This window comes from Octodon degus, unplaced genomic scaffold (genome assembly GCF_000260255.1).
Source record: "Octodon degus isolate 3935 unplaced genomic scaffold, OctDeg1.0 scaffold00006, whole genome shotgun sequence".
Lineage (NCBI taxonomy): Eukaryota > Metazoa > Chordata > Mammalia > Rodentia > Octodontidae > Octodon > Octodon degus.
This window is the reverse complement of record NW_004524582.1, coordinates 2,128,199-2,146,406: the sequence shown is the minus strand read 5'-3', so window position 1 is coordinate 2,146,406 and position 18,208 is coordinate 2,128,199.

The following is an 18,208-nucleotide window of genomic DNA, read 5'->3' as shown; positions in this document are numbered from 1 at the left end:
CCCGTAATCTTTAATCTTCTTCCTGGTTATTGGCTAGTGTTGTGGTGCACAAAAGGAATGGGAAGAGAAGAAAAAAGAAAAAATGGAAGGGAAAAAAAAGAAGGATGACTGAATGATTTTCAGGGAGACAGCAGATTGTGTCAGCAGAATTTCCTGCTACACTCTAGCATCTTCTGTGTGGAGAAAGGCAGAAGAGGTAGGGGACTGTACATTCCAAGCCTAGCTGGGATGGCTTGATTTAGCCACACTATTTTAGTCCATCCTTTCTTTTATTTTCTTTTTCTCATTAAGATTCCACAAATGACGGGCAGTCATTCTGATCCAGCGACCCACTGGCAACCAGGTGGACAGCCTCACCATTTTATAAAGTCCTGTATCTATGTTTTTCATGTCTATTATTCTCTTATTTTAGACTTATTTTACCTTCTGGGTGTATGTGCCTCCCCTTTCTCCCAATTACCTGTGTTTTAGTTGAATTTCTCTAAGTACCTCTGAACAAATTTCCACTTCTATTCAGCCATGTTCTCTCCCCTAGTAGGTACTCATTTTATTGCAAAACAGAGATTCAGGGGGATGAAAAGTATTAGCAATCATCTAAGAAAGAGTTTAACCTACCACGTGGGTAAATCAAGTCTGTAAACATTAAAATTAAGGAAGACAGATGCAAGGACAAAGGAAATTAATAAATAAAGGAAAGAGGCCTATCATGCTTATTTACCACTAAGTGAATTATTGATACATAACTCTATGAAGAGAAAGATTGGAAGTAACTAAAATTGAAATTTTAGGTAAGAAACATGTCTAGAGACTCACTTCTCAAGCAAAGTACTGTGTGTCTCATTACATGAATGAAGTAAATTTGGCTTTTTAACTGATGAGTCTGCATCATCAAAGGAGAAATCCCCCTGTCAGACAAAGAAGTTTGAAGATTAATAGCTGGCCAAGAGGAGGACAAACTTGTGTTCTGCATATTTTTTCCTACGAAGTCTCTGAATTTACTCTTATAGCTTTCCAATATCATTGCAAAGTATTACCTTGGGAATAATGAATTTCACTTTTCTTCTTTCTCAGGTTTGTCACCCTGGTCTTCACTAGCACGGATGATGCCTGGGAGAGAGCTTGGGTCCTTCATTAGTCAAAAGATACACAGATGCTGCTGCATGGACTCAGCTGTTTAAATACACATTCCCAAACAAAATATTTGCAGCACGGATGCCAAGTTCCTACTGACATTCACAATAATATTAAATTTGACTCCACTAAACAAGTGCAACAATTTCAGGAACAAAAGTTTCATCTTAGCTTCATCTGTTGTAATGTTCCCTTTCAGTTTTAAACATTCTCTTTTGGTTTTCAGTTAGAAAAAGAAACTGAACACATATTAGTGATTGAAGTTGCACAGCTCTTAAATAGAAAAGTCATGTTACTACTATTAAAACATCTTTTAGCTTAATGCTAAATTGTCCTTAAAATAGACTGAGCTTAAGCTTGTAAAAATCTTTACAGGAAGCTCAGTCTCTTGTAGAATACTTTTTCTTCAAGGTTGAATACAAATTAATATGACAAAGTCTGCAATATTATTTAACCAAAATGGAAATCTCATGGAATATGTATAGTGCTGTAGCACTTCATTTTGCAATTTGTGACTTAAAAAGATGAAATATTTTTTAAATGAGAGATTTGCCTCAAAGTAATTGTTTTAAGCACATACAGAGCCTATCTTTGCTTTTGTACTTCTTATAACCTAGTAAATATAGACTAAATTTAATAGGACTTTTATAAATGTAATAGAAAAAAATACATGGAAGATACCAAAATGGCAAAAAAGTACAAAAATGGGTAAATATAGTTTTTAATATTTTCTACTGAGCATCATTTATAAGTTCAATCATATTAGTCAAGGCCATGACAAAAATCAATGCCCTATGTTGAACTGTTGAAAAAAATAATTATTATTTTAAAAGATTTCAGCTTGTGACATAAATCACTATGCAATATTTATATAGCCATACTGAAACTGAAGACAGTACTTAAATCCTGCCTAATTTTATGAGGGATGGATCAATTCATTTATTTAACTTATACTTTTATGAATGTGATTAAATTATTAGAAAATAGGAATATATGGAGAAACAGCATATTTGGGATAATGACCAGAAATAAAAAGTTCAACATGGTAATAGTACTTTGTGTGAAATGGAGAGAATAAAGTCTAAAATACTTGAGCTCAAACAGTAGCTATGTTTCTTCTGTGCTAGGTGACCTTAGAAATGTTACCCAATTATTGTAAATATTTAATTCCTCTGGTATAAAATTCCTCCCACATAACGTTATTTCCAAATGACGGTGAAGGTGAAATTGAAAATCTAACAACTGATCATTAAAATTTAATGTAATAATTGAAAACTCAAAGATAATTTTTCTTTATATCCCTAATCACTATCTAGTTTTATGAGTTTAAATTTGCTTATCTTTCTAATGTCAAGCTGGGATGTTACTGAAAGAATAAAAGATGTTTATACATTTATACCTTAAATTGCTGATAAGAAATAAGAAAAAATAAAAACACTGTATTCATATATAATATAATTTAATAAATGTTCATTTATCACCTACTTTCTTACATATCTAGTCGCATTATTAAATATGCCAACAGTATTTACCATACAAATATTTCATTACAGAGATGAAAAACAAATTTAATAGCAAATACCGTGAATACACATACCTTAAAAGTTTCAGATGGAAAAAGCAACTAGTGAGATTTAGAATGTTCAATTTGGGACAGAAATAGGTAGTTTTAAGTAGGGTAGACTGGTGTTTTGATCAGCTTTCTTGTCACTGGAACAAAATATATAACAAATACAATATATAGGAGTAGAGTTTTATCTGATTTTTATTTTCAAAGGGTTCAGTCCCTGGTTGTCTGACTCCAGAGCAGAAATGACATGAATGGAGGAGCCAAGGAAGAACAGCCACACACACAAGCAAGCAGAGGGCAGAGAGAGACAGTGACAGACAGATGGAGACTGAGAGTGTATAAGAGAACAAGAGTAGAAAAGAGAAGAGCAGGGTACAAAACTACACCCTTACAGGTCAAAACACCAGGGACCCACATGCGCCAACTGGGCCTCCCACCCTAACAGCCATCCAACTATATAATCAACAGTGCATTGATCCACTGATTAATATACCACAATAGTCTAATCACATTTCAAAAGACCTGAAAATATGAAATATTTTCAGGATCTAAATCATAGCAGAATAGGAAGGCCTAACAGGAAAGTTTTGATTTCATATTTAAAGAAAGTACTGGAGTTAGCCAAATGAACACTTTAGTATAATCAAATGAAACACACACAGAGATGAAAATATTATTAGTGTATTTTACACTTAGGAAGAAAAAAATGTACCTGGATAAAAGGAGGAAGTAAAGCTTAAGTGGTGAATTCAGATGCGATAACCAATTAGTCTTCAAACACTGTCAATTCCCTATTATCTTGCTTTTAAATTTTGTATTGTTTATATTTGTACTTTTATTTTTTTTTTTAATTCTCTTTAAAGCTAGAGATAATAGCTCAGGAGCACAAGTGCTTGCCTAGCAAATAAAAGGTTCTGAATTTGATCCACACTAGCAAGCTTTCACAGAGAACAAACTGGTCAAGCAATGGTTGTGCCTCATCCACATGGCTGACATCCACTAACAATAAATAAATAAATAAATAAATAAATAAATAAATAAATAAATTCCCTTCAAAATAAGGTTTTAAAAAATGCAAGAACTGCAGAAGGACATTTTAGTCAACTTTAACAACTTTGAGATCTGTGGAATGAAGAACAATTTTAAACATAGTGCAGGGACCCAGGTTCAATCCTGGTTACCTCATGCCATGCTGGCCTTCACTATGCCAGTCATTGAAACCAAATGTGTTGGCACAAGCATGTAATCCTAGTGCTCGGGGCACTGAGACAGAAAGATCACTGAGACTGATCAGCGTAGTGAAACCCTATACCAAATAAATCAGTAAATCATACAAAAACTGGAAAATTTGTCACAAAGGAAGTGTTGGTAGATTGTTATGCCTGTCAGTATATAGATATGATAGTGAAAATCTATGGAGTTACTTTCAATTCTCTCAGGATTTATAAGGTAAAATAGTTAAAACATGACATACAATTTATAAGATTATTTTTATAATAGTCACCCAAATTTAAAGAATGTGGGATATCTTTCCACACACTAGAGACTACCAAAATCCAGGTGAGGGCCCAGATCCCCCAGCAATGTCCTGCACAAGCCCACCTGAAGACCTAGAGCCCATGGAATTGTTCTCCATGAGCACAGCTGGAGGCTAAGTTTCCAGAATAATGTCTCTTGCAAGCCTTTTTCAAGGATTTGTTCTAGAAAGGCCCCCAAAACAGTGATGTGAGCTGAAAATCTATGTCAATGGACTGAAGGGTCTGCATGAGGAGACTAAAGGATCTGTTATGTGGCCATGGAACATCAGTTAAGGTAAAAAACAGAGCTTCCCTCAAAAAACTGCAGCCATCCTCAACTGTAGCAAGTACCAGAGCTCCTCCAAGGTTGAGAACCACTAAATTCACAACAGGAAAACCAACATGACAAACTTCTCTAGGAAAATCAACAGCAAACCATCTTCCTCTCCAGTTATCCTTTCAGGTTGTTGACAGCAGTCCTCATGTGGGCTTCCACAGCCAGAACCATGCTGATTCAGTTTTGCAGGGTGTTACAGGTCTACCATTAGTTAATCCACCACACTCACTAAAGTATTAAGCAAAGACATCAGCTAAGGGTAAGAATATAGAAGAAAATACTAAGTTATAGATAGGAAGCAAACTGAAATAGTAACTGTTGATATGGAAAGGATAAATAAAATAAGTATTGCTTGAAGGAAGCATTTAGAATTAATACATCTATTAAATAAGAACCAGTCCACCTGCAGCATAATATTCTCTGTTGTACTCTTGACCTCCATAGGTTAAAACACAAAACACAAAATGACAGGGTTGAATAATTAAGGATTTTGAGGGGCTAGTGAGATAGCTCAGGGCACAAGCACCTGTCTGGCAAGTGCAAGGTCCTGAGTTCGATTCCTCAGTACCATGAACAAAAATAAAAATAAATAAAAAGTGAAGGTTTTAGTTTGTCCAAAATAAGCCTAAAAATAATTTTGTCAACAAATTTATTCTAGAGAAGAACCATAATAATGACAAACTATAAAATTTATACCAGGCGAAAAGCAAAAGAAGATGTCAAGGAAAAAGTTGCAGTAATTTAAAAGAAATTTCATCTGCACTCCTGAACTTTTCTTTCTATCTCTATATCTTCCTCAATGTCTATTTTTACCTTGGTATGTATATTATCTGTATCTACCCATGGAATCATAGAATAAAATTTTTTAAAGCAACAAATCAGTGTACCTTCTTGTGGATTGAAGACACATAATTATTTTTCACAAGAGCTGAGCTAAGACAGGGTGAGACCCAGGGCACAGCTGACCCACAAGAGAAGAACATCTCCACCTACTATACTTGAGCTTCCCTAGAATGAGTAAGTATCCCTTCTTTTGGAACCTTGGAAATTCAGCATAGCTTTCAGAGTAAAAAACTCTCAATCCACTCAACACCTTGGTAAGTCTTGGTAAAGTCCTGTGCAACACATTCAGTTCTCTTTTACTCACTGTGGCATAAAAGTAGAAAGCTTAGTTTATGGCACACAGATGAAGCTCCTTAATTGCTATGAAAGTCTCTGACATAGATGAATATTTAAGGAAATGAAATAAAAAATTGCTTTGGGACCCCATAGACTGAGAAGGTAATTCTGTATCAACAAAGCACTGAATTTCATTACCAATTACTACAAACTTCTATAAATTGTAATATTATGTAAATTTTCAGTAGTTAAAGTACAGTGAAATGGAAGATTAGATTTTTGCATAAGCAGAATATGCTTTTAAATAAAACATGTTTATAGTAGAAAATGAAAATAAAAATGTTTATATAACTTTATAGAATGAAATTCATATCTGTCAGATACTACAAAGTACTTAACAATGGTATGTCTGCAGTACATTGCTATTAATGCTTATTAACATGACAGAGAAAATAAATTAAAAGATTATGTGCCAATCATAATTAATAACATCATAAAGTTTTATAAAAACGTTGAACAATTTTAATGCACACAGATCTCTATATCTATTGAATTTATTTTCTATATTACAGAGTAGGTTAGGCTAGTCTCTTTTTTCATTTTACATAAGTGAAAGTGTTCACAAATAAATGAGTTTTCCATATCACCATGCACAACTACTCAGTGACAAATAAGTAAATAAAATTAGATCTCTGTTCCCTTGCTCAAAAGGAAAATTTTTAAAATGCAGATTTCAAATAATCAAATCTCCAAAAAAATAAATGTTTCTAATGAAACAAAGTGTCATTCACAGTAATATGCCCATGAGCTCATACAGTCCCCCACACCAGTTTCCACATAAACAATGCCCGTTGTCTCCTTATTGCAGACAGCTGAATTAGATAGAAATAGTATAGGCAGTCAGACTGGGCCAGACTCTCAAGGAGACAAGATGGAAGATAAGGTGACTTTGCAACTTGGGAGAGACAGACACTCCCCTATGGGCCAGATCCCAAGAGAAAAGAGGAAACACAGCTACATACTTCCCCAGGGATGAGCATCAGTGACTGATATTCTACATAGGTATCAATCATCTTGAAAGAGCACAAATGAGTCACTAGCCCAACCCCCAACAGGAAGAGCCCTGTCCTGTATTCATGCCTGCTTGCTAAGTGACTCACTTCCCCATTTGGTTCTGCATTTAATCAATTTTACCTGAGCAATGATGCTTGTAATCTCATTAGCTGACCATAGTTTGTCCCACCTCATGCCCACCTAAGCAAATTCCCGAGTCTTCTCTTATTACTTTAGACCTGCCTCACCGCATGGTTTTCCTCTATACAAGTCCCTGAAAGAGACAGCTTCCTGGGAACCATGTGCTTGGGCTCCCCCTCCTCCTGTCCAACTTTCAGACAGGAGCTTTCTTTCCCACAATAAACATATTCTGCTCATAACCTCCGTTTGTTCCTAAAATTCATTCTTCAGTTTTAGAGAACATGAACTTTCCCCAGGTACCTTTTAGGTTGGGAGATCAGTTTTCCTCCCTGTGCTATTTGGAGGTTCCATGTATCACCCTCTCCCCCTACCATAACGCCTCCTCCTACTCAGTAGGAACTAGTCTGAAAAAGTCACTGCCTCCTATAACCAAAAGATGGGAATGATAGGTTTTCTCTGCCTTAATAAAAAATTCTGCTAAGTCATCATGGCCATGAGCTCATACGGCACAGGCCACTGGAGGCCATGTGCTATGCTCCGCCTTCCTCCATCCTTCTGAAATTACAACTTCTTACTTCCTTTTCACAATTTCCTTGTTTATAACTCCTGCCCAATCGCTTTCTGGTACATCACACAGATTGGTCTCTAAACTGCACTCCATCCTGGCCCTGTATAGCCTTTGTTCCCTGGGAGGGCCTTGGAAGCTCCACGTCTCTCCTTTCCTGTGGTCTTGCCCATGCGTGCAGTAAAGGCCTCTTTTATCTTTCCTGTCTCTTTACCATGCCAAAAAAAGTCTAACAATAACTTTTTATTCATTATTGCAATATGTTCATCCTTTCAATGATCAGAGATGACACAACGCATATGTTGTAAGATGAAATGAATGAGTAGATCTTGTACACAGCATTAAACTGTGATGGTAAGGGTTGTGGAAATACAGGAACTATGACACAGTTTATCTGATAACCAAGTTGGCTAATACTAAATGACTAATAATGTCATAGTTTGGGGTTAGATGTCCCCCCAATGCCTCATACAGTCATGGGGGACAGGATTTCCATAGGTGTCTAAATGTGCAGTTTGTAATTGATTCTTAGAAGACTGCCTCAAGAATGTACATTACTGCTTTTGCTCTCTTCAGCGTCCATGATCAGTTGCCCCTCTGCCATGTGCAACCTGCCTCAGAGCTACTTAATTACAGACTGAAAGTTCTATAAACAGTGAGCTAAATAAAGCTTTCACAGTTTAACTATTTATTTATTTATTTATTTATTTATTTTGTATTTAGTACAGGGTCTACAGGATCTACAGGGTCTCATTATGTAGATCGGACTCTTAGTGATCGTCCTGTTTTTAGACTCCCAAGTGCTGGGATTACAGGCACATGACACCATGCCCAGTCTCAATCACCATCTCAGCACCCCTGGAGACAGGGCTGGCACACATGCTGGGGATCAGTCACTGGCTGCTGCACTTTGCCTAAGCAGATGCTTTAATTCACTGAGCTATCAGGTCGGCCCTCACCCTTTAGCTTTGAATGTATAGTATTTTATCCAAGCAACAAGAAAAGTTGATTCTCTGCTTAACAGAAAGAAGTTTAAAAGTTATTAAAAATTTTAAGTACATCTTAGAAAATAACTTGACAGCAACATTTAGATTGGTATTTGACTGAACAACTGGAGCCAATTATGTAGCCAAGTTGACACATAAAATTAACCATCACATTTGTAATTTTTAACTAGATGACATTTAAGATTACTTTTGATTTTATGGTTCTATATCATACTTATTTTAGAGTACAGTGCATGGAAGTTATAAATTCTCCTATATAGATGTACAAAATGACACTATTCTTAGTGAATTAACTCAGTAATGAAAGCCAGAGTCAGATATGCATGAGGCATATTTATCTTCTCTCATTTGTACATCCCATCTAAGCAATGATGTTAAACTTCTTCCTTATGGTTTTTACATCATTCCAATTGTATCTAATCACTCCGACCTCTAAGAAGTTCTGAAACACAATTTCAAAATAATGGCAGTAACATTTGAATTATTACTTTTCCAAGAAATTTAATATTTCTACCAGTGTTTTCCTAAACCTAAAATGAGGAAATATTAACAATTCAATTTTGATCATATTTTATAATTTTGATACTCTTATTCTGGATAATTTGTCAAGTCACGGTGCTTTCAGGCCCAAGGGTCTTATGAACATTTAACTGAATATTTTGTTATGTTCCTACTGATGTCTACTATTTTATCTACAAGGAATTAGTATAGGCTTTCTCCTGAATATAAAAATATGCTTTATCTTTTTTCTAAATGACTACCTAGGAGGTATAGTCAAAATATATAATGAATGCTTAAATTAAAAACAGTGAATTACAATAAAAGATACATTGCCCTTTATACCCTTGAAATACTACTCATTACGCCAGCCTTCTAGCCACTTTCTAACTCAGTTCTGCAACTCTTCTGCCATGTCCTCACGAAGTGAGATTAAATATACAGTAAGTGCTACTGCTGAGTGTTTTCCAACACAAAGGCAGACACATAAAGTAGCTGTTTCCTCATCTCCTTTATTCACTGTTTCTACTACTACTGTGAGAATTCTGACTCTCTTGTAAATTCACAATGACCATGAAAGGTAAATATATTAAATTGATTCAGAACTTCAAGGGAGCCAGAGCACTCACAAAGCAAGACTTCCAAGACTGCTCAAGAAAATGGCAAGAATCATTAGCTATGTTGGAATTGGGAGGAAGTATTTTGATGAGGATTAATGGCAATATGACTTTTACTGTAGTAATTTAAAAAAAATATATGCAGCATATTTTTCAAACACAACCCATTTTAACTCTCCTGTCTGAACTACACATCCATCAGTCCCTTCAGCTCCTGTCTTACTTTATCTGGAAAACTAGTGAGGTAAGCCCTAGGATGTGAAAAAGTTTCAACATCCATATGGATGTTGCCTGCTATTTTCCTACTCCAGTCGGACTCACCTTTCATTCAGAAACAGAAAGAATAATGTTTGGTTTTCCAAGAAAATTGCTAGACTGAAGGAAGAAATTATTCCATAAGGTTAATAATATTAATCAGAAATAATCACATGGGATGTGGTTCCACTGAAGACAATTCATCCTCATGTCTTTAAAAAAGGGTACCCTCCTATGCAAGAAAAACGAGCTCATATTCAACCCTCCAGTTTAAGTTTTTTCAACAAATATACTGGTGCTATTCTGACATAAACTGTTCCATTACAGGTGAGATTTTTTAAGTGAAAAACATTGAAATAAAGTGAAACATTTTGATCAGAATATGTGATTTGAATGACAATACTTTTCATGCATTCAAATTGAACGGAAATATTTTCATTAATTTTGATTGGCATTACTTAAGTTGTCTGACAACATTGTAGTGTAGCAGAATCAAATGGCTAATTTCAAGCTGAAAGTGGCACAGAACGCTTCTCTGAGGATTGAAATATTGCTTAATTTCTTCCTATGTTTTTTTAAAAAAATCTTTGAGCTCTATTATATTATTACTATGTCTTCTAAATCAGATAAGAATAATGGATTTTCTTTCTTCAAATGTGTGAACCAAATGAGGAGCTAGAGATTTAGTCATGGATTTCTCTGTATTGCTACACATTTATGAATAAATGGAAATACTTCCTACTGATTCCAGTGCTTATCACAATTTATATCAAGTTGTTTCACTGTAACAAAACAATTGCAAAGTTTTTGTGATCATCTTATATGATTTAGCAAGGTATATTTGGAAAAGTTCTTTGTGCTCCCTCACTGTCTAAGTATATGTTACACCCATGATCTACCTATTTCCTTTTAAACATTTCTTTCTCTTACTTTGCTTAAAATAGTACACTGTTATGGGGATACTTGCTCTTTGTCCAGTGATAGAATCTGGGAGGACAGAGATCCAGTATAGGGAAGAAACAAGACTCTCTCTCTCTCTCTCTCTCTCTCTCTCTCTCTCTCTCTCTCTGTCTTTGTCTCTATCTCTCTGTCTCTGTCTATCTTTATCTTTGTCTCTATCTCTCTGTCTCTGTCTATCTCTGTCTCTGTCTCTGTCTCTGTCTCTCTCTCTGTCTCTCTCTCTCTCTCTGTCTCTCTCTCTCTCTCTCTGTCTCTCTCTCTCTCTCTCTGTCTCTCTCTCTCACCTCCCTCCACCCCTGCCTATAACTGCCTCACTGGTATCCTCCATTTCTTCTCATCAGCAGTCCCATAAACTAGCTCTTCTCCCTGTGGTCCTGTGGTCTCAGATGCTGCTGTGGTTTTAGCCTTTGCTCCAGAGTGATTCAGAGCTCTCATTACAAGTCTTCTTCCCAGTGTTCCCCGAGTCCTGGGAGTGGACGTGCTGCCTACTGTTTCTCATGTCCTGTTTACTTTCTCATACACTGAATTCTTTTGGTTTTCAGTCACCCATGTAACCAACTCCTTGTGTTGAATTTTCTCTGATTATAACACCTAGAGGATTTTAAGCTTCTCTCTGTACAAATAAGTTGTTTCTTTTTCAGGCATAAAGTAAGACTCAATAAACTATAAGGGTGTATTTTATTTCTGCTCATGAGAACTATAATTTTAATAAGGCATTATTCTTTATTTATCCTTCCAAGAACAAAAATCTCAACTACATAAGAATTGAAAACATTCATGTTTTACATTACTTATTTAAAAATCTACAGAAAAGATTTACTGAGGTCCTTAATAACACTTGATTTTTTTTCCTTTTAGATGTATAAAACTTCTAAAACAAATTGTCTTCTACTAATACATTTCTAGTGTGTTTAGTACACTTTATAATGAGCCATTCCATTTCTCCAGCATACAAAGGTATAAGATATAACTTCTATCTTCAAAGATGTAGTGGGAGAGAAATAAAAATTAATATAAAATTAGTAAAACAGAGTATTAAATGAAATGGGCATACACATATGGAATACATAAGGCATGACAGCTAGAAGAAGCTAAGGAAAGTCTTATAACTTTATTTAATAGTGTAATCAATGTCTACAACCTAAAATCTAACTTGTAATTAATATCTGTAACATAGTTATATATATCCAGATCTCTTGTTAGAAAAATATCCTGTATATTCTAAAATTTAATACAAATTCAATACTTTCTTCTCACATTAATAATCTTCATAAATTTGTCCATATATTAGTATTATGTATAGTTCTTGCTTCTTTACTTCCTGCCTGTGCCATTGTTTATAGCCAACTTTTTGAATCATTGTATGCAAAAATTTATTTGGTCCTCCCTAGCATTTCTGAATGAGTCCTGAGTTTCAGTAGATTCTAGATTATTTACCTCAATTTTTTTTAAATCATCATATGGTCATACTTCTATAGCAATAATACATTACTTCTTCATCATTATTTGTCTCTTCTACTTCATTCTTATCATTATAGACATGTGGTTTTGTACGTTTAAACTTTAAAAAAGCCTAAGAAATTCTATTTCCTTAAGTTTATCTCTCCATAACTTAAAATTCCTCCACAGAAAGAAACTGAAGAAACTATTCACTTTTTCCTCTCTTACAAATCTACCTTTTCCTCATCTTACAAATCTGTTAATATTTAGTTATTCAGATTTTATTTCTTCAACTCAAGTGAGACTATTCAATGTTTCGTACATTTCTAGTATTCTGAGCTGGATGATCACATTTCCTTTCATAATTCTTTTTTTTGTATTTTAGGGAAGGGCCTACAGGATGTTCAGGGTCTCACTACTAGATCGGACTCACAGTTATCTGCCTGTTTACAGCCTACCAAGAGCTGGGATTACAAGAGTGCGCCACACCCTGTCTCAACGGTCTCAGCAAGCCCAGGAGTCGGGGCCAACACAGCAGGCCCAGGGATCAAACCACCAACACTTGCGCCTGCTTGCAGGTTCTTTAGTCTGCTGAGCTATTTGACCAGCACTAAAATATGAAATTTAAACTTATCAAGAATTTAAATAGAGTCCCTAGCACAGGTCCAGTGAGTGTGTGGGAGAGCTCCCTATTCCCTGCGCCGGCGGGACCTACTACTGGTCCCAACCCAGGAAGAGCATGGGTTATACCCTCTTTCACCACCTTGGGATGCCCCCCACCACTCCACAGCACCTCCCCCACCCCGCCTGCAGAGTAGGAATTGCTGCCGCGTTCCAGGAACCCCCAGACCCAGTTCTAGCCCAGACCCAGAAAGTGTGTGGGAGTGCTGCCTCTCTCCACTACTAAACCGTGTCCCCTCCAGGCTCAGCTCAGGCCTGGCATACAGGCCTGGGGTGTAACCCTGCAGGTGCAATCCCTGCAGAGAGTGTAGAGAATAGAACCACCCAGCTAGTCCAGGAGGAAAAAATCTTGCCAGAGGGAAAAAACAGGTTAACCCTTAAGGGTAGCAGCAGGAAGGAGCTGAGCACAGCAGCCAGAACCAAGCCAGACACAGCTACATAAATCCAAACTTTGTAGATCTGCACCTGAACTTCAGTATGTGCTAAGGTTATAACTACAACGAAAATCTACAACAAAGGTCAGAAGACAGTGCTACAAAAAGTGAAAAGAGGGAACAAAATGCAACCTCAGAACCCAAGCCCACCCTTAACAAGTGCAGAGGACACTAACACAGAAAAAATTGAGAATCACACAGCTGAAAGCAATGAATCAATGGCTTCTGAAATACAGAAACAGCTGCAGAAACATACAGAGGAACTCAGATTGGAAATAAAAAAGAAATCCCTGAATTAATAACATCTGCAGTAAAGAATCAAATGCAGAAATATATGAATGAAACCCGTGACCACCCAGAACAAGTGCAGAGGACACTAGCTCGGCTCAAATGTATGAATTAATAGGGTCGATAGTAAATAAGGAACAGCAGAAAGTAATAGAGGAATTCAGAGTGCAATTCTTTTCTGAAATAAAAAAAAAATTCTCAGAACTCATAGCATCTGAAGTAAAGAAGCAACTACAGAAATATAGGGAGGGAAACCAATCTGAAAAACACACTGCAGTAAATGAATTTATAACTGCTTCTAAAAAAAGACTTTGATAAAAAAACAGAGGAGATTAGAAAAACGACACATTCTTGAATAAGCAATACAGGAAAGAAATAGATCACATGAAGCAGAATCAAAGAGATATAGAGAAAATTAAAATCTGAATCACAAGCTTGCAAAACCATTTAAGTGATACTGAAACAGAGTTTCAGATCTTGAAGATCCTGGTGCAGCTAGTGAAAAGAAAAAGAAAGGATCTCTTAAGAACAATGAGGATGCAGGAAAGAATAGTCCACCACCTGAAAGATGATGCAAAGATGAACAATGTGAGACTAATAGGCATCAGTGAGAAAGAAGGAGTCAATACAAATGAGATTAAAAAAATATGGTCAGAGGTAATAGCAGAAAACTTTCCAAATATGAGGAAACAATCTGACATTCAGGTAACCGAAGCATACAAAAGGTCAAGTAACCTCAACCCAATGAAAAAATTAATGAGACATATAACAGTCAAGATCCCAGAAGTTTAGCACAAGAATAATATACTGAAAGCCGCTAGAGAAAAGAAGCACATCACATACAAAGGAAAACCCATCAGAATTACGGATGACATCTCTTCACAATCCGTGAAGTCAAGAAGAGCATGGAGCGGAGTACATCAAGTCCTCTATGAAAACAAATTCCAGCACAGACTACTATACCCTGCAAAACTCTCTTTCAAGTTTGATGAAGAAGTGAAATACTTTCAATACAAAGAACAGCTAAAGAATTTTGTGATGACAAAACCAACTCTACACGTGCTACTGAAAGATGTTCTAGAGAGGGACCAAAATGATCAGAACTCCACCAATGAGATCAGAAGCAACCAAATAAATAGGGCAAGCAATTACACACAGGAGAAAAAGGAGTAAACGATAACAGGTAAATAACATGGCAACTGTAAGTCAATACATCTCAATTCCAACCATCAATGTAAATGGACTCAATTCCCCAAATAAGAGAAATAGACTGGCACAGTGGATTAGACAACAAAATCCAACAATATGTTGTATAAAAGAAACACATTTAACTCATAAAGACATTCATAGGTTGAAAGTTAAAGGATGGAACACAATACTACATGCCCCAGCACCTCAGAAAAAAGCAGGGGCAGGAATCCTTATCTCAGAGAGTCTCAACTTCAAACCAACAATGATCAAGTGAAATAAAGAAAGCCACTCTATACTGCTTAGGGAAAAAATTCAAGAGGAAGAGGTAACACTCATAAATACGTATGCCCCAAACACAGAAGCACCCAACAATATAAAGCAAATCTAAATGGACATGAAAAATCTAATATTACACTCCGCAACTTTAACAGGAGACCTTAACACCCCCTTATCTCCAAAAGATAGGTCCAGCAAACAAAAACTTAGCAAAGAAATAACAGAAGTGAACCAGGGCTTGAAAAGATTGACTTCGTGGACATATACAGAGTGTTTCACCCAAACAGCTGAATACACATTTTCTCAGCTGCACATGGGTCATTTTCTAAAATAGATCACATACTGGTTCATAGGTCATGCTTAACTATATGTGAGAAAACAGAAATTATCCCACGCACATTATCTGACCACAGTGCAATGAAACAGGAAATAAATGACAAAAGAAACCAGAAAAAACCCTTAAACACATGGAAATTAAATGACACCCTACTCAGCAACCAATGGGTCACAGATGAAATTAAACAAGAAATTCAACAAAATCTACAATTCAATGAAAATTCAAGCACAAATTACTGGAATTTATGGGATACAAAGAAAGCAGTTCTCAGAGGGAATTTCAAAGCTGTGAACTCACACATTAGGAAAACAGAACAGAAACAAATAAGTAACCTAATGCTGCACCTTCAACAACTAGAAAAGGAAGAGCAAACCAAACCCAGAGCCAATGATGAGAGGAAATCGTAAAGATTAGAGCAGAAATTAATTCAATTGAGAGGAAGAAAACAATTCAAAGAATTAAAAAAGGAAAAAGCTGGTTCTTTAAAATATTAAATAAAATTGACAATCCCCTAGCTAACCTCATCAAAAAGAGGAAAGAAAAAATTCAAATACAAGCAATAAGGAATGAAAAGGGTGTAATTTCCACACACAGTGGAAATTCAGAAGGATGTCAAGAGCTACTTTGAGAATCTTTACTTTCACAGAATGGAAGACACAGAAGAAATGGATAGAATCCTAGAAAGATACAAATTACCACAACTGAATTGACAAGATATAACCACTTGCAGTAGTCCAATAACAGCCAATGAAATACGAGATGTAATTAAAACCTACCAGCAAAGAAAAGTCCAGGTCTGGATGGATTCACAGCTGAATTCTACAAGACATTTACAGAATATGAACTCCCTATACTCCTTAAACTCTTCCATGAAATTGAAAAGGAAGCAATCCTCCCAAAATCATTCCTGGAGGCAAGTATTATATTGATACAAAAACCAGGAAATGATGCAACTAGGAAAGATAACAACAGGCCTATCTCCCTCATGACCATAGATGCCAAAATCCTCAATAAAATACTCGCAAATAGAATACAGCAAATCATCAAGATGATTATACACCATGACCAGGAAGGATTCATCCCAGGGATGCAAGGATGGTTCAATATTCGAAAATCTATAAATGTAATACACTATATCAATAGAGCGAAAACTAAAAACCACATGATCATCTCCATTGATGCAGAAAAGGCTTTTGACAAAGTCCAACACTCATTCATGTTCAAAGTCCTACACAAATTTGGAATAAATGGCCTCTCCTTCAATCTGGTAAAAGCCATTTATGAAAACCTTTTGGCTAACATAACTTAAATGGGGAAAAACTGAAATCTTTTACTCTTAGATCTGGGACAAGACAAGTATGTCCTCTATCACCAATCCTATTCAATATAGTTCTGGAATCATTAGCTACAGCCATTAGATATGAGAAAGAAATAAAAGGAATAAGAATAGGCAAAGAAGAAGTTAAATTATCTTTATTTGCGGATGACATGATACTTTACTTAGAAGACCCAAAAAACTCCACCAAGAAGCTACTAGAATTAATACAGAAATTCAGTAGCATAGCAGTTTATAAAGTAAATACCCAAAAGTCAATAGTGTTCCTCTACACAGACAACAAACCCACTGAGAGAGAAATTATAGAAACAATACCTGTTACAATAGCACCAAGGAAAATGATATACTTTGGAATTAATTTAAATAAAGAAGTCAAAGATCTTTTCAAGGAAAAGTATACTACACTGAAAAAAGAAATCATAGAAGATTTCAGAAAATGGAAAGATATTACATGCTCCTGCATAGGAAGAACATACATTGTAAAGATAGCCATACTCCCAAAATTGCTGTACAGATTTAAGGCAATCCCTATCAGACTAATACCGACATACCTCACAGACTTAGAGAAATCATTCCTAAAATTTATTGGAACCAGAAAAGACCTAGAATAGCAAAGGCAATTCAGGACAATAAAGACAAGGCAGGAGGCATTACAGTTCCTGACTTGAAATTATGCTACAAGGCTACTGTGATAAAATCAGCAAGGTACTGGCAACAAAATAGACCTGAGGATCAATGGAATAGATTAGAAGATGCTGTAGCCACTACAAAGACACTCAGCAATGTTATCTTTGACAAAGGGACCAAACATACTCACTGAAACATACGGTGGTGGAAAAAATGGCTCTCTACATGCCGAACTCTCAAACTTGACCCAGGTCTATCACCATGCACTAAACTAAAGTCAAAATGGATTAAATATCTAAACATTAAAGCAGAGACACTAGATCTCCTGGAAGAGAAAGTGGGAGGAAATCTTGAAAACATAGGTATTGGCAAAGAGTTCATGAACAGAAATCAAATCACACAGGAAACAGTTGAAAGAATTAGCTGGGACCTGCTCTTACTGAGAAGTTTTTTCACGTCAAAGGAAATTACAAAGAAAGTGAAAAGGCAACCCACAAATTTCGAAAAAATCATGACAAATAAGTACTCATTCCAAGGTCTGCTCCCTAGAAATTATGAAAAACTAAAAAGCACTAGGGCCCCAAAATTTAAAGACCCAATCCAGAAATGGGCATCCAAGATGAACATATGCTTCTCATAGGAAGAAATTAAAGAAGCCAATAAATGTATGAAAAAATTCTCCACATCACTAGCCATCCGCAAAATGCAAATTAAAACAAAACTGAGATATCATCTCACCCCAGAAAGAATGGTATCATAAGGAAATCACCCAACAACAAATGCTGGAGAGGCTGTGGGAAAAAAGGAACCCTTGTCCACTGCTGGTGG